General features: G+C 42.4%; 1 protein-coding gene across 2 annotated transcripts in view; it reads left to right on the top strand.

Moving 5' to 3' along the window:
- Window positions 1-8,994: 8,994 nt before the first annotated feature.
- PTPRA (protein tyrosine phosphatase receptor type A) overlaps window positions 8,995-14,090 on the top strand; it is a 93,305-nt gene continuing 88,209 nt past the window's right edge. The window contains exon 1 of one of the 2 annotated variants that reach the window (XM_070756869.1): window positions 8,995-9,329. The gene's annotated coding sequence lies outside the window, so the exon portion shown is untranslated. The remainder of the gene's footprint in view (window positions 9,330-14,090) is intronic. The other variant, XM_070756870.1, reaches the window with a different exon arrangement.

Raw genomic sequence — 14,090 nt, 5'->3', positions numbered from 1 at the left:
ACTCAAATGCTCATGGAATACTCATATCCAATGACCAAAGTGCCAAAGCCCACTGCAACAACATCACCAAGAAGGCTTCAAGAGTTGTTAACCTAATTCTATGTAGCTTCTGCTCCGGTAATATCACACTACTCACCAGAGCACACAAAACTTTCGCCAGACCAATCCTTGAATACAGCTCATGTGTCTGGAACCCACACCGCATTTCGGACATAAAAACTCTAGCAAATGTCCAGAGATACTTTCCTAGAAGAGCCCTCCACTCCTCCACTTGCAACAGAATACCCTACGCAACTAGACCTACAAGTTTAGAAACCTTAGAACTACGTCGCCTTCAACACGACCTAAGCATGGCCCATGAAATCATCTGCTACAACGTCCTTCCTGTCAACGACTACTTCAGCTTCAACCACAACAACACACGAGCACCCAACAGATACAAAGTCAAAGTGAACTGCTCCGAACTTGGCTGTAAGAGATATGGCTTTAGCAACCGGGTGGTTGATGCCTGGAGCTCACTACCTGATTCTGTAGTTTCATCACCAAACCCCCAAAACTTTACCCTTAGAACAGTGATTTTCAACCTTTTTTTTGAGCCGCGGCACATTTTTTACATTTACAAAATCCTGGGGCACACCACCAACCAAAATGACACCCTAAGACACTCTCCTCTCTTTTTTCCATCCCTGCCTCCTCCCCATCCTTGTGTGTGTGTGTGTGTGTGTGTGTGTGTGTGTGTGTGTGTATACACTCTTGAACCATTTCCAAAAACAGGTGAGGGCTGGGGGGGTTTTCTCTCTTATTCTTTGGGTGCTTTTTATCATATGCTTTAAATCAAGAGTCACTTCTCTCTCTCTTTTGTTTCTCTCTCTTTCCTCTCATTCTCTGTCTCAATCATTTTCTCATTTATTTATTTTCTCCCCTTTGCTCATTTCTCTCTCTCTCTCTCCCCTTCCTTTGCTTTTCTCTCTCTCTTGCTTTCTTTCTCTCTTTCTCTCTCTCTCTTTCTCTCTCACTATTGCTTTCTCTCTTTCTCTTTCTTTTCTTTCTCTTGCTTTCTCTCTCTCACTCTCTCTCTCTCTCTCTCTCTCTCTCACACACACACTAAAAAGTTGCAAGACCAGAAACTGAGCTTCCTTCTTTGCAGCACACCTGACCATGCCTCGCGGCACACTAGTGTGCCACGGTACACTGGTTGAAAAATACTGCCTTAGACTATTCACTGCTGACCTCACCCGATTCCTAAGAAGTCAGTAAGGGGCGTGCATAAGCGCACCAACATGCCTTCCGTTCCCTGTCCAATTGTTTCCTCTTATCAGTACCCATCTTATGTATATAAACAATGTTATATCTATGTATAATACAAATACATACTTGACAAAATAAATCAATAAAAATAAAATAAACAAATCCTCAAGAATGATGAGAGATGCTAAAGCTAAGGGAACTGCCATACTGGTCTGTATGTGCCTGTAATTCCTCATTTGGTCATTAGATGGCACAAAAGGGCCAAAACATTTTAATTTTTTTTCTCCAGATGATGGAAATGAATTGTCTTTCTCAATGTTTCCCAACCTTGGCCACTTGAAGATATTTGGACTTCAACTCCCAGAATTCCCCAGGCAGTGAATGCTGGCTGGGGAATTCTGGGAGTTGAAGTCCAGATATCGTCAAGTGGCCAAGGTTGGGAAACACTGGTCTATCTATATACTGTTCTGTGGTACCTCTACTTACAAACTTAATTCGTTCGGTGACCAGGTTCCTAAGTAGAAAAGTTTGTAAGAAGAAGCAATTTTTTCCCATAGGAATCAATGTAAAAGCAAATAATGTGTGCAAACCCATTAGGAAAGAAATAAAAGCTCGGAATTTGGGTGGGAGGAGGAGGAAGAAGAGGAGGAGGAGGAGAGTCGCTGCCGAAGGAAGAAGGTGAGGTGAGGGGAATAAAAAAAAATCCAAAACTTTAAGACTTAAAAAAGGGGGGGCGAGGAGGAGCATGCACCTCCCATACACCGGGCGCGAGGCTGCCTCCCATACACTGCACCAGAGAGAGAAACCCAGGGGGAATGGCAGGAAACTGGCCGGGCCTTTGTGCTGCCCTCAAATTTCCTGGGAAATTTTTCCAGTCTCGGGTTCTTAAGTAGAAAATGGTTCTTAAGTAGAGGCAAAAAAATCTTGAAGACCCAGTTCTTATCTAGAAAAGTTCTTAAGTAGAGGCATCCTTAGGTAAAGGTACCACTGTGTATATACATACATATATATGCTTTTTATGTCAGATCACCCTGGTATATTGAAGGAACATCACAGCTCCTTTTTGCCTCTAGGCCAAACCCAGGGCCATTTCAAGGCAGTTAATTTATTCATAGCCGACAACCATATTCTGTATGTATCACATGTTTCAGCAAAAAACATGTGATACATACATATATATATGTAGGTAGGTAGGTAGATATACAGTACGGATAGATAGGTATACAGTACAAATAGATAGATATACAGTATAGATAGGTAGATAGATAGATAGATAGATAGATAGATAGATAGATAGATAGATAGACAGACAGACAGACAGAGACAGACAGACAGAACGGATAGATAGACAAATAGGTAGGTAGGTAGGTAGGTAGGTAGATAGACAGACAGACAGACACAGACAGACAGACAGACAGTACGGATAGATAGACAAATAGGTAGGTAGGTAGGTAGATAGATAGATATACAGTACAGATAGGTAGGTAGGTAGCCTTCCACTTACAGCAGTTCATTTAGTGACCATAAAAAGTTATGTCACAGAAAAAAGTGACATGACCATTTTTAACACAAATGTTGCAGCATCTCTATGGTCACGCGATTAAAATTCAGACCCTTGCCAACTGGTTCATATTTTTGACGGTCATGGTGTCGTGTGAATTAATTAGGGCATCTTTCGGAAACTTATTCACAATCCCCTTTTATGACCTTCTAAGTAAGTCAATAGAGAAGCCGGATTCACTGAACAATCATGTCACTCGTTTAATAAGAGCAACAATTCACTCAACAACTTTGCCCCCCTCCAAAGAAAAGCGGGCAAATGTGACCAAATTGACTTAATGTATGTCTCAGTTAGCAACTTAAAAATTTTGAGCTCAGTTGTGGTCCTTAAGTTGAGGACTGCCTGCCTTTAAAAGCAGGAAGGGAGGGACGTTTTGCACAGGACATCAAGTTGGCCCGAAATAATTTCTGGTCTTCAGAATGCGAGTTCCTCTTCTGGTTTTTCTAGTTCAACGTTAGGAATGACGCCGTGCCCAGACAAGTGATGTTAGCACATCACAAATTGAGCTGGGAAGATCATAGAAAAGATAATTCTGCTTTATATACTGCACTAGTAAGGCCACAATTGGAATATTATGTCCAGTTTTGGTTGCCACGATAATAACAACAACAACAACAACAACAACAACAATAATAATCATAATCATAATAATATGAAGCAAACTGAGGACCAGTACAGAAAAACTGTAACTCAATGTCGTATGGACAGTTGGCGGAACAAAGCATTGCATGGCCAGTTCTTGGAGAAGATTGAAGGCAAAGTGGATAAAGAAAAGACCTGGTCATGGCTTACAAGTGGAACACTCAAAAAGGAGACAGAAGGACTAATACTGGCGGCACAAGAACAGGATATTAGAACAAATGCTGTCAAAGCCACAATTGAAAAATCAACAGACGATCCAAAGTGCAGACTCTGTAAAGAAACAGATGAAACAATCGATCACATACTTAGCTGCTGCAAAAAGATTGCACAGACTGACTACAAGCATAGACACGATGCTGTGGCACAGATGATCCACTGGAACCTGTGCCAGAACTACCATCTACCAGTGGCAAAGAACTGGTGGGATCATAAGCCTGAAAAAGTGGTCGAAAATGAGCAAGCAAAACTACTGTGGGACTTCCGACTTCAGACTGACCAAATTTTGAAACATAATACACCAGACATCCTGATTGTGAAGAAAAAGAAAGTATGGATCATCGACATTGCAATCCCAGGAGACAGCAGAATTGAGGAGAAGCAGCTAGAGAAATTTGCAAAATATGAAGATCTAAAAATCGAGCTGCAATGACTCTGTCATAAGCCAGTGAAAGTGGTCCCAGCAGTGGTCCTTGGCATGCTGGGTGCAGTGCCAAAGGATCTCAGCGGACATTTGAAAACCATCGGAATTGACAAAATCTCCATCTGTCAATTGCAAAAGGCCGCTTTACTGGGATCGGCAAACATAATTCACCACCAATACTTTCTTGCAGAAGTATTTCTGCAAGAAATACTCATATCAAACGACCTAAGTGCCAAAGCCCACTGCAACAACATCGCCAAAAAGGTTTCAAGAGTTGTTAACTTAATGCTATGTAGCTCCTGCGGAGAGGGGCGGCATACAAATCCAATAAATAAATAAATAAAATAAATAAATAAATACTAACCAGAGCATACAAAACTTTTGCCAGACCAATCCTTGAATACAGCTCATCTGTCTGGAACCCGAACTGCATTTCGGACATAAACACTCTAGGAAATGTCCAGAGATATTTTACCAGAAGAGCCCTCTACTCCTCCACTCTCAAGAGAATACCTGACGTAACTAGACTTACAATCCTAGGTTTAGAAAGCTTAGAACTACGTCGCCTTAAACACGATCTAAGCATAACCCATAAAATCATCTGCTACAACGTCCTTCCTGCCAACAACTACTTCAGCATCAACCACAACCACACACGAGCACACAAGATATAGAAACATAATTTAAACCACTCCAAACTCGACTGCAGGAAATACCACTTAAGTAACCGAGTAGTTGATGCTTGGAACTCACTACATGACTCTGTAGTATCATTATTATTATTATTATTTATTAGACTTGTATGCCGCCCCTCTCCGAAGACTTGTCACCTAACCTCCAAAACTTTACCCTTAAATTATCCACTGTTGACCTCTCCCGATTTATTTATTTATTTATTTATTTATTTGTTTGTTTGTTTATTTATTAGATTTGTATGCCGCCCCTCTCCGTAGACTCGGGGCGGCTCACAACATAATAAAACAATTCATAACAAATCTAATAATTTACAATTTAAAATTTAAAGTAGTTAAGAAAACCCCATTTTTAAGCAGACATACCTACAAACATACCATACATAAATTGTATAGGCCCCGGGGGAGATATCTCAATTCCCCCATGCCTGATGGCAGAGGTGGGTTTTAAGTAGCTTACGAAAGGCAAGGAGGGTGGGGGCAATCCTAATCTCTGGGGGGGAGTTGGTTCCAGAGGGCCGGGGCCGCCACAGAGAAGGCTCTTCCCCTGGGGCCCGCCAACCGACATTGTTTAGTTGACGGGACCCGGAGAAGACCCACTCTGTGGGACCTAATCGGTTGCTGGGATTCGTGCAGCAGAAGGCGGTCTCAGAGATATTCTGGTCCGATGCCATGAAGGGCTTCGGACCAGAATAAGAGGTCAGTAAGGGGTGTGCATAAGTGTACCAGCATGCCTTCCGTCCCGTATCCTAATGTTTCTTTTATTTTTTTACTAGTATCATGTATATGAATATTATTATATCGAATGTTTCTTCTTATTTTTTCTTACTAGTATCGTGTATATGAATATTATTATATCTCTATATACCCCCCAATAAGTACTTGACAAAACAAACAAATAAAATAAATAAATACACAACCGTGAACTGGATGACTGATGCTTTTTGCAATTCTATGTTGCACATAAACCTTATGCTGATATGTGACCCCAGTCACTATTCATATAAAAAAAATAAATAGAGAAGGGCAGGAGACGATGACAGGAAACGTGCATTCTGCTGAGCTTCTGGAAATTTTAATGCTGGTTTCACCACAAACATTAGCCAAAGGTTACTTTCAAAATCTGGGAAATACCCTGCAGCCTTTTACTGAATTTTTCTAGCTGATCACGTCAATTCAGAGTGGGCCACCTGTGGATGGAACTGTGGTTCTGTTGTTAAAATCCATCTTTTACTAAGACTTGAGGCCACACCGTCTTGGGAAAATGAGATAAATGTATTGTAGAAGAACAAAGGGGTCAGTACCGAGTAGTCCTCGGCTTACGACCACAACGAAGCCCCGAATTTCTCCGTTGTTAAGTGAAAAATTTGGGAAGTGAGTTTCAGACCACTTTACGACTTTACTCGCCAAAATTTGTCCAGTTAATTGCCGCAGTTCTTAAATGAGTCATCTGGCTTTCATGCCTAAGGCGGAACTAGAACTCACCGTCTCTTGGTGACTGACCCAAAGTCACCCAGCTGGCTTTCATGCCTAAGGCAGGACTAGAATTCACAGCCTTCTGGTTTCTTTGCCATCCGATCAAACTGGCTCCCAAAGTTGATTCAGCCAACGATGGTTGAAAGAAAATTGCATGTAGCACCTGACTCAGCTTAAATAGTAGGTCACCAACACCTTTAAGGTATACAGTACCCATTTAGAATTTTTTATGTTAGTAGTGGAACAATTAATTCAGTTAATCGCTTTTCACTTGGGTATGTTTCGGTAACAGGGCTTGACCAGTTTAGTGCCACCCAAGTCAAAGGTGGAGTCATTCTTGATTCGATTGGCAGAATATATATACTGTATATTTATTTATTTATTTGTTTGTTTGTTTGTTTATTGGATTTGTATGCTGCCCCTCTCCGCAGACTCGGGGCGGCTAACAACAGTAATAAAACAGCATAAAATAATAATCCAATACTAAAAACAGTTAAAAACCTATTATAATAAAACCAAACATACATACAGACATACCATACATAAAATTGTAAGGGCCTAGGGGGGAAAGAATATCTCAATTCCCCCATGCCTGGCGGCAGAGGTGGGTTTTAAGCAGCTTACGGAAGGCAAGGAGGGTGGGGGCAATTCTAATCTCTGGGGGGAGTTGGCTCCAGAGGGCCGGGACCGCCACAGAGAAGGCTCTTCCCCTGGGTCTCGCCAAGCGGCATTGTTTAGTTGACGGGACCCGGAGAAGACCCACTCTGTGGGACCTAACTGGTTGCTGGGATTCATGCAGCAGAAGGCAGTCCCTGAGATAATCTGGTCCGGTGCCATGAAGGGCTTTATAGGTCATAACCAACACTTTGAATTGTGACCGGAAACTGATCGGCAACCAATGCAGACTGCGGAGTGCTGGTGTAACATGGGCATATTTGGGGAAGCCCATGATTGCTCTCGCAGCTGCATTCTGCACGATCTGAAGTTTCCGAACACTTTTCAAAGGTCGCCCCATGTAGAGAGCATTACAGTAGTCGAGCCTCGAGGTGATGAGGGCATGAGTGACTGTGAGCAGGGACTCCCAGTCCAAATAGGGAGTTTATTTATTGCAACCACCCAGCCAACCTCATGATACAGCTGTCCATCATTTTAAAAATTCCATGGGAACTCCAATTATAGAAGTCCTCCCTCCAGTCCCTATTCAGAGTCTTGCCATGGGGCAGGGAGTGGGGGGGAAAAATACCTCCCAAAGTGAGATTATGCAGATGCTACGGTCTGATTTTACAGGTGTTTGGAATTCCTGAGGTTGAAGTAAGCTGCAGAACCCCCAAAAACCAACAACAACAACTTGTCACCCAATTGTGGCTGAAATTTAATCATCTTAAGTCACCCGTTAATAAACTTAGACCCAAAGTAGAGTTTGGATGCTGTGCCTTAACATTTTGAGCCAAGTAGGGTATGGGTCAACTCATCAGTTATAAAACCTGTTTTGTTTTGGCAGAATAACAGAGTTGGAAGGGACCTTGTAGGTCATCTAGTCCAACCCCTCACCCAAGCACCATTTCTGACAAATGACAGACCAGTCTCTTTTTTAAAGCCTCCAGTGATTAATAATAATAATAATAGTAATAATAATAATAATAACAATAATATATTCCACACACTAGGTACAAATATATAATATTAGGTTGCTTGATAGTAATAGTCAACAGTATATGGTTGACAAATTAGGTCTTCTATATAACAAATATATCTACGTAGCAAAAGAAAATATTAATTAATGATAAGCAAATAACTAGGTTTAGGTTTATTGGATTTATATGCCAATACCATCAATGTGCATATAAAGAACACTACTGAAACTGAATGTTTTATGTGTTGTTCAATTTTATGTGTTCATTTGTCTGGTTTTCTTGTTTTCTTTCTTTCTTTGTATGTTTCGTTTGTTTAATATTTTTCTTTTCTTTCTATTTTTATATGTAGAAACCTAATGAAGATTATTTTAAATAATAATAATAATAATAACAACAACAATAATTTATTTATGTATTATAATGTAATATAATTGTATAATACAGGGGTAGGCAAAGTTGGCTGTTCTATGGCATGTGGACTTCAACTCCCAGAATTCCTGAGACAATGATGCTAGCTCAGGAATTCTGGGAGTTGAAGTCCACATGCCATAGAAGAGCCAACTTTGCCTACCCCTGGTATAATATAATACATAATTATCTATCTATCTATCTATCTATCTATCTATCTATCTATCTATCTATCTATCTATCTATCTCTCTCTCTCTCTCTCTCTCTCTCTCTCTCTCTATCTATCTATCTATCTATCTATCTATCTATCTATCTATCTATCTATCTATCTATCTATCTATCTATCTATCTATCTATCTATCTAATTAAATAATAATAATTATAATAATAATAATAACAGCTGTTGCAAGTCAAGAACTACCTATATACAGTACAGTATGCCCTACCCAGGCGCTTCCCCCACCCCACACTTTCCACCCCCGTCCCGTTGCCATGCCAACGGCCTCCCTCCTTCCTTCCTTCCCTCCCTTTTCCGAAAGTCCCCGAAGCTCTTTCCGAGTCCCGGGTCTGTGGATGGGGCGGAGCGTGGGCGTCGGTCCGGTCCAACCAGCGCCTCCCTCTCACCCGCCCAATCGCAGCGCGGCTTCCATGCGCCAGCGGGCGCGTGGGCCGGGCCTTCGGCGAGGGAGGGAGGGAGTGACGGAGGGCGACGCTGCCGCCGCTGCTGCCGCCGCCCGCGAGCGCCTGGTTGGGAAGCGTTGCCCCCACCACCCCCACCGCCCGCCCCGCGCTGGCCGGTGCTGCGTCTCCTTCCTATCGGGCCGCTGGAAGCGCCTCGTCCTCCTCCGCCGCCGCTGCCGCCGCCCTCGCTCGTCGTCCCCCGTGCATGGAGCGGCACCGCGGCGGCGGCGAGGGCGGCGGGCAGCAGGCTCGGCAGCCGCCGCTGGGGAAAGGGAGCGGCCGCCGCCCCCCTTGCCGCGCCCGGGACCGGAGGAGAAGGCTGTGAGCTCAGCCCGGACTGGCCGTCGTAAGTCCGAGTCCCTCCTCCCTTTCTGACCCCCCCTTTTTGCAAGCCCCCCCCCAACTCCTCTCCCACCCCCCACCCCATATTTTGCTCTTTGCACCCTCTTCTTTCGGGCGGGCAATCTGCCCTCTCCTTTAATTTTTCAAGATGGGAGCTGGACTCCATCTCCCATCATCCCCAGCCCCCAGGAAGTCTCCTGTTAGCTTCTCTTGGAACCCCCTTTTTTGGGGAGGGGGTTTGGACCAGACAGATTCCCACCCACCCACCCCTTTCCCTTCTTCCCTTCCCGGTGGAAATTTCCTTATTGTTATTATTACTATTATTATTTATTAGTAGTAGCATCTCTTTTATTCATTAAACATGCAGCTCAGTCAACTGAACGTTGAAAAATGTATCGTAAATATTATTGACTGGTGCTTATTAGCATTATTAGTATTAGTAGCATTGTCAGTATTTTAGTATTATTAGCATTATTAGTATTATTAGTATCTCTTATTCATTCGACATGAAACTCGGTCAACAGAACATTGAAAAATGTATCGTAAATATTATTGACTGGTGCTTATTAGTATTATTAGTATTAGTATTATTAGCTCCTTAAAACCCACCTCTGTCCTCAGGCATGGGGGAATTGACATTTTCCCTCCCCCTAGGCTTATAAAATTTATGTATGGTATGCTAGTATGTATGATTGGTTTCTAAATTGGGTTTTTTTAAAAATTAACTTAAATATTAGATTTGTTTACATTGTATTATTATTGCTGTGAGCCGCCCCGAGTCTGCGGAGAGGGGCGGCATACAAATATGATAAACAAACAAATAAATAAATAATAGTATTAGTAGCATTATCAGTATTTTAATATTATTAGCATTGGCATTATTAGTATCTCTTATTCATTCGACATGCAACTCTGTCAATGGAACATTGAAAAATGTATTGCAAATATTCTTGATTGGTGCTTAGTATTACAGTATTAGCATTATTAGCATTTTAGTATTATTAGCATTACTAGTATTTTTAGTATTATTATTATTAGCATTATTAGTATCTCTTATTCATTCAACATGCAACTCCATCAACTCAACATTGAAAAATACTAATAATTTAATAATAATTTATTAGATTTGTATGCCGCTGCTCTCCGAAGACTCGGGGCGGCTCTCAAATGGTGCTTATTAGTAGTATTATTTGCATTATTAGCAATATCAGCATTATTCGTATTTTAGTATTATTGTCAGTATTAGTATTATTACTATTATTTTAATGGAAGGCAGAGGACCTACCCTCCGTCTTTCCCAGCCCTCATTTTCCTGGTCTGCCCGCTTCCCACCTTGCTTCGAACCTAGTTGTTGCAAGGGAACAAACCAAGGTTGCTAACTGACCACCCATGCGAGGCTCCTCTGGAATCACCTTTGCACCCCCCACCCTCCCAAATTCTCCCCCCTTCCACCCTGTTGCTGGATGTTTTCCTGACTCCAGGTTACCTAAGATCTATTCTGGAAAAGTACTTCCTACTGCTTTTTCTTTCGATTTAAATCTGCAAAAAAAAAAGGGTGGGTGAGTGGAGGGTGGAGGAGACTGCAAGGAAAAGAAAATGGAATATTTTTCCTGGGTTTTTCCCCCCCGGAGCTGCGTTGCTCCCAGACTTTACAAGTTTGTCTTATGCGGGGAAAACTTCCTTACATTCCAAGATACGGGAAGCGTACGTAGGTATATTTCTCCGATGCAGGAAGTGCATGCATCATTTTGGGGGGGGGGGGGGGGGATCCGGGAAAATCTATCGAACCGTGACGGGCTAACAAGGCCCTTCTCTTCTTTTCCGGCAAGGCAGGCCGTGAGGAAGTGAGCCGAGGCCTCTGGCCCAGCCCAGCCCAGCCCGCTTGGCATTCAGACAAGATGCTTTCCACCCTGTTTTTCCTTCTCTCCCTCCCGGCCGGCCAAGATGCAGGAAGGAATGAGAGCCCAGAGCTTGTTGGGAAAGGCGGCTTCGAGGCGGCCACCGAGGCTTTTGCAAAAAAGGGGCATTTTATACAGGGGTGTGGATGTGTGTGGATGGGTATATCAATGTGTGTGTATAATATACTGTATAGGTATAAAATATTTATTCTATTTATTTATTTTGTCCCATACACAATAATAGAAGATTGACGGCAGAAAAAGGGAGGGTGGGAGGGAGGGAAGGAGGAAGGAAGGAAGGAAGCAATAGCCCTTAGACTTATTTATTTATTTATTTATTTTGTCCAATATACAATAATAGAAGATTGACAGGAGAAAAGGGGAGGGAGGAAGGAAGGAAGGAAGGAAGGAAGGAAGGAAGGAAGGGAGGGAGGATGCAATAGCCCTTAGACTTATTTATTTATTTATTTATTTTGTCCAATACACAATAATAGAAGATTGACGGCAGAAAAAGGGAGGGAGGGAGGAAGGAAGGAAGGATGCAATAGCCCTTAGACTTATTTATTTATTTATTTATTGGATTTATATGCCACCCCTCTCCATAGACTCGGGGCGGCTAACAACAATGATAAAAAACAGCATGTAACAATCCAATAATAAAACAACTAAAAACCCCTATTATAAAACCAAACATACACACAGACCTACCATGCATAACTTGTAATGGCCTAGGAGGAAGGAATATCTCAACTCACCCATGCCTGGCGGCATAAGTGAGTCTTGAGTAGTTTACGAAAGACAGGAAGGGTGGGGGCAGTTCTAATCTCTGGGGGGAGTTGGTTCCAGAGGGCCGGGGCCGCCACAGAGAAGGCTCTTCCCCTGGGGCCCGCCAAACGACATTGTTTAGTCGACGGGACCCGGAGAAGGCCAACTCTGTGGGACCTTATTGGTCGCTGGGATTCGTGCGGCAGCAGGCGGTTCCGGAGGTAATCTGGTCCAATGCCATGTAGGGCTTTAAAGGTCATGACCAATATATACTGCTTCACAGTACTTTACATAGAAACATAGAAGATTGACGGCAGAAAAAGGGAGGGAGGAAGGAAAGAAGGAAGGAAGGAAGGAAGGAAGGAAGGAGGGAGGGAAGCAATAGCCTTTACACTTATATACTGCTTCACAGTGTATTACATAGAAACTTAGAAGACTGACGGCAGAAAAAGACCTCATGGTCCATCTAGTCTGCCCTTATACTATTTCTTGTATTTTATCTTAGGATGGATATATGTTTATCCCAGGCATGTTTCAATTCAGTGACTGTGGATTTACCGACCACGTCTGCTGGAAGTTTGTTCCAAGCATCTACTATTCTTTCAGTAAAATAATATTTTCTCACATTACTTCTAATCTTTCCCTCAACTAACTGCAGATTGTTTTTCCTTGTTCTTGTGTTCACTTTCCTATTAAAAACACTTCCCTCCTGGACCTTATTTAACCCTTTAACATATTTAAATGTTTCGATCTTGTCCCCCCTTTTCCTTCTGTCCTCCAGACTACACAGATTGAGTCCATGAAGTCTTTCCTGATATGTTTTATGCTTAAGACCTTCCACCATTCTTGTAGCCCGTCTTTGGACCCCTTCAATTTTATTCATATCTTTTTGTAGGTGAGGTCTCTAGAACTGGACACAGTATTATTCCAAATGGGGTCTCACCAGCACTCTATATAGCGGGATCACAATCTCCCTCTTCCTGCTTGTTATACCTCTGGCTATGCAGCCAAGCATCCTACTTGCTTTCCCTACTGCTCACCCATTTTGAGATTTTCTTTTTCTTAGTTCAATTCTTTTTTCTTTTCTATCCAACTGTATACTTTCCCCCCAAACTGTGTAGTAGTCTTTATTTTGTTTATTCTGTAATTTGTATGTTAATTTGCTTGTAATTTAGCACAATCTAGCATTTTCCTAATCGCCATTTCTTCATTTGGTATGTTTTCCTTTTTCCACGTTTTTCCTCGGTGCTTAAAAGAATAGTTTCAAAGGGTTATTTTTCCTTTTTGCTTTTTTTGACATATTCCTTGGAGGAGACCTTGTCCAGCTTAAAATGTCAACGGGGTTGGGCCTTTCCTTATCTCTGGCCTTCATCGCGGGAAGTGCCTTGTAACTCCAACCCAGACTGTTTTGACTCTTGAAGTCCACAATCGTATGCTCTTGACCAGTGTTTTTCAACCATGTGCCGTGAGACATGATCAGGTGTGCCGTGGGGAAATTAAACATGGGTCCCCAAACTACCATTCCTGCCAGGATGTCCCATTTGTGTTCATCGAAACAGGCCCAGGTTTCACACTAAGTGTGTATAAATACATTTAGAAACTATATTATTAACTATATTTCAAGCTGGCTGAAGCATAGACATCAGAGACTTATTGTTAATGGCGAGTATTCTGAGCAGAGACAGGTTACAAGCGGTGTGCCACAAGGGTCTGTTCTGGGTCCTATTCTTTTTAATATGTTTGTGAGTGACATAGGGGAAGGTTTGGTAGGGAAGGTTGGCCTATTTGCCGATGACTCTAAAGTGTGCACTAGGGTTGATATTCCTGGAGGGGTCTGTAATATGGTAAATGATTTAGCTTTACTAGATAAATGGTCAAAGCAATGGAAACTGCAGTTTAATGTTTCCAAATGTAAAATAATGCACTTGGGGAAAAGGAATCCTCAATCTGAGTATTGCATTGGCAGTTCTGTGTTAGCAAAAACTTCAGAAGAGAAGGATTTAGGGGTAGTGATTTCAGACAGTCTCAAAATGGGTGAGCAGTGTGGTCGGGCAGTAGGAAAAGCAAGTAGGATGCTTGGCTGCATAGCTAGAGGTATAACA

This window comes from Erythrolamprus reginae, chromosome 7 (genome assembly GCF_031021105.1).
Source record: "Erythrolamprus reginae isolate rEryReg1 chromosome 7, rEryReg1.hap1, whole genome shotgun sequence".
NCBI lineage: Eukaryota > Metazoa > Chordata > Lepidosauria > Squamata > Dipsadidae > Erythrolamprus > Erythrolamprus reginae.
Note: the sequence above shows the minus strand (reverse complement) of the source record. Positions and strands in the feature narration are given on the sequence as shown.